Source organism: Psammomys obesus, unplaced genomic scaffold, assembly GCF_907164565.1.
Source record: "Psammomys obesus unplaced genomic scaffold, mPsaObe1.curated_primary_1811, whole genome shotgun sequence".
Lineage (NCBI taxonomy): Eukaryota > Metazoa > Chordata > Mammalia > Rodentia > Muridae > Psammomys > Psammomys obesus.
Genome location: NW_026587485.1, coordinates 6,039 through 11,788, shown reverse-complemented (window position 1 = coordinate 11,788; position 5,750 = coordinate 6,039). Strand labels below are relative to the sequence as shown.

The following is a 5,750-nucleotide window of genomic DNA, read 5'->3' as shown; positions in this document are numbered from 1 at the left end:
ATTATCCCTAAACTTCTTGTAGGCAGGGTAATTTTTGGATCATGGGTTTTATGGTTCAGTTGTTGTTCCCTCTCTCCACTAGTCCTGTCTGGCTAGGGGGTAGTCACTTCATTTTCCATGTCTCTTTTCTCCTGCTCCTCCATTAAGAGTATCATCTAGGGTCACACCCATATCCTATCAGGAACCTTCCCTGTCAAATTACTCCAAAGAGAAATGCCTTCAGTTTCCCTTCTTGTTCTGAGCCCTCTCACCTCCTACTACAATTCTCCCCACATTTGATACCCACATTTGTTTCCCTCCCCATTCCAACTTCTGCCCAGTTCCCTCTCTTCATCCATTTCTGCTGTCTGTTCTGTTTTCTATTCTGAGTGACATTCTGGCAACCTCACATGGACCTTCTTGTTACTTAGCGTCTCTGGGTGTGTGGATTGTAGTATGATTATCCTGTACTATATATAGGTCTAATATTCACTTAAAAGCAATGTGTTTTTTTCTGTGTCTGGTTACCTCTCTCAGGATGATCTTTTCTAGTTCAATCCATTTACCTGCAATTTCCATGATTTCTTATTTTTAATAACTGAGGAGTATTCCATTGTGTAAGTGTACTAAAAGTTCTTTATCCATTCCTCAGTTCTGGCTATTATGAACAAAATAGCTGTGAACATAGTAGCACAATTGTCCTTATTCTATAATGGAACATCTTTTGGATGTATTCCCTGGAGTAACATAGCTGGGTAATGAGGTAGAACTATTCCCAAATTTCTGAAAATGCACCAGTTTGATTACCAGAGAAGTTGTACAAGTTTGCACTCCCATCAGCCCTGGAGGAAAGTTCCCTTTCTCCACATCCTCACCAGAATGTGTTGTCACTTGAGTTTTTTATCTTAGTCATTTGAGGGGTGTAAGATGTAATCTTAGAGTCATTTTGATTTCCATTTGTCTGATGGCTAAGGACTTTGATCATTTCCTTAATCTCAGCCATTTGACATTCCTCAGTTGCGACTTCTCAGTTTAGCTCTGAACCCCATTTTTAAATTGGTTTATTTGATTAGTTGGTGTTTAATTTCTTAATTTCTTTGTATATTTTGGATATTACATTTTTGTCTGATGTGTGGTTGATGGAGATATTTCCCCAATCTGTTGACTGCTGTTTTGTTCTATTGATAGTGTCCTTTGACTTATAGAAGCTTTTCAGTTTCTTGAGATGCCATTTATTAATTGTTGATCTCAGAGCCTGTGCTGCTGTTGTTCTCCTGTGTTAATAAGTTCCAGAGTTTTCTCCACCTTGTCTTCTGAATGATTTAGAGTCTCTGGTTTTATGTGAAAGTCTTAGATACCCTTAGACTAGATTTTCTGTAGGATGATACAAAGGGTTTATTTTCATTTTTTTACATGTAGACATCTAGTTACACTACTACCATTTGTTGAAGATGCTGTCTCTTTTCCATTGTATGATTTTGATTTCTTTGTTGAAAGTAAAGTTGCAATAGGTGTGTGGGTTTATTTCTGTGTCATTATTCCAATTATTGAGGATTGTACTGCTATCAAGGGTATTTTATTTTTCCACTTGAATTTAATGTTTGCTCTTTCAAGGTCTGTAAAGAATTGTGTTGGAATGTTGTTGGCAAATGGATTGCACCTGTAGACTCCATTTTTTAAGAATGCTGTTTTAGAGAAAGGGGATAAAGGGAGCATTTGGGAGGGGAGGAGGATGTGTGCTACGGGGGGGGGGGTACAAAGTGAATTAACTGTAATTCATAAAATATTTTAAAAAAGAATGCTGTTTTTCTATGTTAATCCTATATATCCATGAGTTTGGGAGATCTTTCCATCTTTTCATATTTTCTTCAGTTTCTTTCTTTAAAGAAACTAGTCATAGAGGTCTTTCACTTCATGTTGTTTGTAGCTACTGTTCAGGGTGTTTTTTTCCAAATTTCATTCTCAGCCCATTTTTCATTTGTATACAGGACTAATGAAATTTTTAGTTAGTTGTGTTCCCAGCCATTTTGTGGAAAGTGTATATCAACTGTAGGAATTCTCTGGTAAAATTTCTTGGGTCACGTAGGTATACTACTAAATCATCTGCAAATAGTGATACTTTGAATTCTTCCTTACCAAATTGTATCTCCTTGATAACCTGCAGTTGTCTTATTGCTTTAGCTAGGACTTAAGGATTCAATTGAAGAGATATGGAGAGGGGAGGCATCCTTGTCCTATATCTCATATTAGTGGATTTTCTATAAGTTTCCCTCCAACTGATTTGATGTTGGCTATCAGCTTGTTTTTTACTGCCTTCATTGTATTATGTGCCTGCTTCCTTGTATGCCTGATTTCTCCAAGTCTTTTAACATGAAGGAGTGTTAGACTTTGTCAAAGGCTTTTTCTCATGTAATGAGATGATCATGTGATCTTTGTCTTTCAGTATCTTTATATAGTGGATTACTTTGATGGATTTTCATATGTTGAACCATCCCTGTATGCCTGAGAGTAAGCCAATTTGTTCATCATGTATATCTTTGATGTGTGCTTGGATTTGTTTTGCGAGTATTTATGATCAACATGTAAATTGCTAAAGTTTTCACTCTCCTTTTGTAATTGTTCAAACATACATTTCATTTTTTTTATTTTATTTTTCTTTTTAGTTACATTTTGTTAACTCTGTGTCCCAGCTGTATCCCGCTCCCTCATTCCCTCCCCAACCCCACACTCCCTCCCTGGTCTCCTCCCTGCCCCTTTCCAAGTCCACTGATAGGGGAGGACCATTTTTAAAAGATCACATTAATATTACATTTTAAAATGAGGCACTTCAGGTTTCTAGATATTTATGCAGAACTCAAATGAATATATAAATCTTTGTAGAAACTTGAGAAAGATCTTTAAGTTTTTTTATCTTGCTTGTTTGATTAATTTTTGCATATTATTCAGGATCTTAATATGTACTCATGAGTGTCCTGGAACTTATTGCAAAGAGCAGTCTACCATCCAGCTCTGTGGAATACACCAGCGTCTGTTTCCTGAGTGATTTTGGAATTCAAGTCATCAGAAATTACACTCAGCCTGCCCATTCTTATAAGAATCAGAAATCCTTTATACTATTTCTCTCATGTGGGCTCAGTACTGTTGATCTGTTCTCTCTCTCTCTTTATCTGTTAATTGACATTTCTCTTGCCAGGCTATATCCTACTAAAAGGATGCAGAAATTTGAGAGGTGAACCTCACTATTGAGTTTACTCCTAAAAAGAGTTGGTGATTACATTACAACTTGTATGTCAGAAACTAAGTAGAAGAACCACCAGAATACATTGAAAATATTGTAAATAAAGGATATATTTCCAGTGTTCTAAGTATCATGCTTTCTGTTTTACATGTGTGTGGATATTTTAGACAGCATTGACCTACAATGATGTGCATGTGAATTTCACTCGAGAAGAGTGGGCTTTGCTGGATCCTTCCCAGAGGAATCTCTACAAAGATGTAATGCTGGAGACCTACAGGAACCTCACTGCTATAGGTAGGACAGTGAATTTTCTTTACTTTTTAAAATATAGGGAAAGCTCTTTATTCATTATTTAAGTTCTTCTGTAATTTCTTTTGATGATGAGGAAGAGTGAGGTGAATGGTGCTTTGACTGACCCTAGAACACGACTTAAATTTTGTCTTATTTCCAATAATAAATCATACATTTTCTGTTACTGTATTTTAGGCTACAATTGGGAAAGTCATAATATAGAAGAGCATTGTCAAAGTTCTAGAAGATATGCAAGGTAATTTTCATTGTAAGTTGATATGAATATGATTCTGAGAAAATTTTTATATGTTCTGGAAGTTTGAAAGAGAAGGGACAGTGTAAATGAACTGTTTTAAGTATATTTATTGATGATGACTAATTTGTTACTAAACCATGTACCTCCATGTTAGGTGTTTGATATGTGTTTGCAAGGCACTCCTCTAAGAAAGAATGCAATGAAATCATACTTACGCAAGATCAATGATTAAATTGTTTACTCATTAGCACTATGAGGTAAAACTGAAATTTGTTTAGTCTACTAAAACTCAGATATTGCCAAATGTATTCACAGTAAATAGGTGATGAAATTATATCCAAAACATTATACTAATCAACTCGTCCATAGTAAAATGAGGTTACTCATATACTTGTAGTAATATGCCTAAGTTTTGTGAGAAGGGCCATTTTTTAGAGTCAAGAATTTTGTTGTGGAAAAATGATAACCCCTATAGCATGTGTCTGTGATGAACAAAAATCAAATGTGTGACTGCATCATGAAATCATGTCATTTATTATTCTTTTTATAGTTAGTTATATTATCATGTATCACAGCGAGTAGAAGTCATTTTAATATATGTATATTGAAAGAAACAATGTACCACCCAGAACAACTAAAAGGTATAGTAGTCCCCATTTTGAGTAGATGTTTAAAAATTGATACCTATTATGATTTATATGGGCTATTTAGAGCTGCCAGCAATACAAATAATGACACAAAGGCATTTTAATATTTTAAAGCTTAGGCAACTTAACTGGGCAGATTCTGAACACCTTTTTTCCCTAACACAAACCTAGCACAGTATCCCAATGCATGGCCAGTTCTACCTCTTTGTTAATGTTCATGTTCATCTGTTAACCTCATTGTCATGCTGGTGAGTGGCCTGTCATTTGCTTTCTTCTTCCCAGCAAACCTCTCTCACTCAGAAGTTCTGTCCTTCATTTTGTGCTCTGCTATCACTTATTAGCTCTTTCTTATTTCCAATAAATGAGTAAGGAAGGACAAATGTTTACAAAATATAGGACAGGTGATCAGCTGTAGAACTAACAATACTATGATTTCATCAGTACTGAACTGATTGCTGGCTCAACAGTTAGCATTCACATATACTGGCATACTTGCACACAATATACACCATCATCAATTAACTGGTTTTTCACCTTCATTAGGAATTTTCACAAAATCACACTGCAAAAAATATAATTTTAGGTATATACAAATTATTCTTTTACTCACAGTTATCTTTACATATTTAGTATGGCTCACAGTATGGGGAAAGTTATTAATCTAGTCATTGTGTTAAAGCTCTGAGGTGTTACAGTTTTCTACAAATATGTGGTAAAACATCGCATAGAAGAAAGTATATGATAAATGTTAGCCAGGTAACAAATATTTTTATCATCACAGGTATTTTCAAATATGCAAAACAACCCGTAGAGGAGAACACCGTGAATATAAAAATAATGATGAAAACTCAAAATGTAATTCTTCTTTACCTTTAATCCAAATTGCAAAATTAAGTCCTGTGGCAAAAATATCCATTAGTGTAATGAATGTGGAAAAGCTGTCATATGTGCCAATTATCTTTGCAGGTATGAAAACAATCATTGTGCCGACAAATTCCCTTAAGATACTCAATATGAAGTCTTTGCACATCACAGTAGTCCCCACACATGTATGCATACTGGTGCAGATCACTATGAATGTAGCCAATATGGTAATGCCTTTGCACAGAAAAGTCATGTCCTAAGACTCAAAAGGATACAATGTAGAGAGCCCTCATAAATGTAACCAATGTGGTAAAGCCAAAGCATCTAAAAGTGATCTCCTAAGACATGAAGGAACTCAAACAGGAGAAAAACCTTATGAATGTAACCAATGTGGTAAAGACTTTGCATGTGACAGTGATCTCCAAAATCATAAAAGAACTCACACTGGAGAGAAACCTTATGAATGTAACCAATG

General features: G+C 35.2%; 1 long non-coding RNA gene across 1 annotated transcript; it reads left to right on the top strand.

The window, feature by feature from the left end:
* The first annotated feature begins 3,370 nt into the window (after nucleotides 1-3,370).
* LOC129674004 (uncharacterized) lies at nucleotides 3,371-5,705 on the top strand. Its single transcript, XR_008719758.1, has 3 exons — nucleotides 3,371-3,511; nucleotides 3,704-3,764; nucleotides 5,378-5,705. It is a non-coding gene; the product is annotated as an uncharacterized LOC129674004 (long non-coding RNA).
* Nucleotides 5,706-5,750: the final 45 nt, after the last annotated feature.